Below are 2,943 nucleotides of genomic sequence, written 5' to 3'. Positions count from 1 at the left end.
CTGGCACCCCGCCCACCCGGGAAGGGTGGGGCTTGGGAATGGAATCTACGTGGCTGATGAGAAATAAAACTACAAACTGACAGAGCCCTGCTCACTCTGAGGTGGGTGACCACGTAATTTGTTGTCCTAACTGGGACACTCTTGAGAGTGAGAGTGAAAGGACGTGCTATTAACACTACACTAGACAACAGCTATTAACCGGGATGGGCCCAGGCAAGCTGAGATGTACGGTCACCCTGACTCTGATTTTTGTAGGCTGCTTAAGAGAGTGGACACAGTCTGATGAGGGGCACAAACAAAACAATATCCTTCTGGCTCCCAAGGGCCAGAGACAGGGAAGGAATCACCCTGGACTGCCTTGATTCTTATCTACACACAAGTACAACATCCTAAGATCTTTCCAGGAAGGAGCTGTTGCCCTATCTGGAGCTGCCACAGTCCTGACAGCACCTTGATCGTGGAGGTGGGGCTGACTTTGCCTCACGTGACACCCCTGTCTCAGTCTGTCTGGGCTGTTATAACAGGATGCCACAGTCTGGGTGGCTTGTAAACAACAGAACTTTACTTCTCACCATTCTGGAGGCTCGGAGTCCAAGATCAAGGTGCTGGCAGATTCAGTGTCTGGGGAATCTGGTTCATAGACGCTGTCTGTCTGCTGTATCCTCACATGTGTACCTCGCAAGGGGGTGGGAGGCTCTCTGGCTTTTATGAGGGCACTAATCCCATTCCCAAGGGCTCCTCTCTCAAGGCCTAATCACCTCCTAATACCATCACCTCAGGGGTTAGGATTTCAACATATGAATTCTGGGAGGACATATTTAGACCATAAGAAGACCGAAACCTCCAATGTGTCAAGGTTAAGACCTTGCTGGAGGCAAGTTCACTTAGCTGGGATTCAGGAATAGACAGTTCAAGCAGTTATGAACCCCCTGGAACTGTGTGCACAATTTGGTATGAATTCATATGTGCATCTTCCTAAGGAGAAGATACTTGACGTTCATCGGAGCATTGACATGTTCCATGTCTGCCTCAGAAAGCTAAGCACAGCTGAACCAGCAGCTATAACCTTCTTGAGGGGAAAAACGATATGTGACGTAGAACAGAAATCTTTCTATTTCCATTGGAAAAAAAAGGAGTTAGGATTACATATTCCTCTGTGTATCTATTCAGCAAATATTTGGGTGCAAACTTAAGGTTAAGTGCTGTTAAAGGCAGTATGAATAATAAGATGAACCAAACATGGATGACATCAACAAAGAACTTAACACAAAAATCAGTAATTAAAGTTAAGTGTGACATCAGTGCCCATTCTCCCTAATTTGATGATTGAAAATGATGAACCCCAATAAAAACATAAATGAGGAGGTTTGTAGTTTTTTTGGTTTTGAAATTTTTCCTAAAGTTAAACTTATGAAAAAAATATTTGAATATAACTAATTGCCTCTCACTAGGGTTAGGGTCAGGTATCTGTTCTCCTGTTCCATTAGAAACAGAATAACATCATGGGAGACCATGTATATATCCAAGAAAGATAAAAATCCTCATGTTGCATGCACTCTGTGTTGACTAGTAAAATGAAAGCAAAGTCTTTGGATGAGGTTTCCATTTTAAAATTCCAATAAGGGTTTTTTCAGCTGACAGACGCCTGTTTTGCGTTGGCCTGGTAATTCTTCCTTCCCTTGTCATTTTGCTATTGCTCTCAATCAGACACTATATATTCTCTAGCTGTCTTCACTAAGAAGTTTCAAATTACCTAGATTGCTATTATAAAAAAATTTTATGTACAACTTGAAAAGATCTTCAAGACACAACCATTAAATGAAAACACTCAGGCTTCAACACAATATATTCAATACAAAATAATTAATTTATGCCAAAAATTTATATACACTTCTCTTCAGTGTAATTACAAATAAAGAAACTACAGAATATTCTGTTACTGGCAGTTTGTCTGACTATGGACCCTATAAAAACTCTCCTGACTAAAACAACTGAATATGCTACACATTAACACTTAAAAGCTGTTGTCATGTGTATTACTGGAATGAAAACAATACAAAAAATTCTCTATTTTGTATTGGGACTTCCCTGGTGGCACAGTGGTTAAGACTCCAAGCTCCTAACGCAGGGGGCTGGGGTTCGATCCCTGGTCAGGGAACTAGATCCCACATGCATGCCGCAACTAAGAGTTTACATGCTACAACTAAGGAGCATGCCTGACGCAACTGAGACCCTGCACAACCAAATAAATAAACAAATATTGAAAGAAAGAGAAAGAAAGAAAGAAATTAATTCTCAGGGATCAAAAAATTAAACAAAAATAGGACTCCACATAGGTAAATAAGGACTTAAGCGGGCTTTTGCCCTGAGGGAATTAGTCACAGTGCCTGTGACACTGGGCTGAGCAGGGTGCAAGGGACAGGAAAAGGTCAGGATTACCTAGGATTTCAAGATATGAGACACAACCATGTAAAGCTGCAACAGCAAGGGCTGCACATTCAACATAAAAAACGAGAGAGAAACACACACCACAAAATGGGACAGAAGCAAAATCTAACAGGGGGGAGAATGTCTCCCCTGCTATTCCCAAACACGAGCTGTCCCTTGTGTAGATTTGCTGCCACCCAAATCAACACTACCAGGTGATCTCAAAACCTCCGGCCAAGATAATTTTCTTTTTTTTTTTTTTTTTTGCTGCTGCCTTGGGTCTTCTTTGCTTTCTCTGGTTGCGGTGAGCTGGGGCTACTCTTCCTTGTGGTGTGTGGGCTTCTCAGTGCGGTGGCTTCTCTTGTTGCAGAGTACAGGCTCTAGGCACGCAGGCTTCAGTAGTTGCAGCACATGGGCTCAGTAGTTGTGGCATATGGGCTTAGTTGCTCCGCAGCATGTGGGATCTTCCCGGACCAGGGATCAAACTCCTGTCCCTGGCATTGGCAGGTGGATTCT

The sequence above is a fragment of the Hippopotamus amphibius genome, chromosome 3, assembly GCF_030028045.1.
Source record: "Hippopotamus amphibius kiboko isolate mHipAmp2 chromosome 3, mHipAmp2.hap2, whole genome shotgun sequence".
In the NCBI taxonomy this organism is placed as follows: Eukaryota; Metazoa; Chordata; class Mammalia; order Artiodactyla; family Hippopotamidae; genus Hippopotamus; species Hippopotamus amphibius.
The sequence above is the reverse complement of the archived record's forward strand: the minus strand, read 5'-3'. Positions refer to the sequence as shown.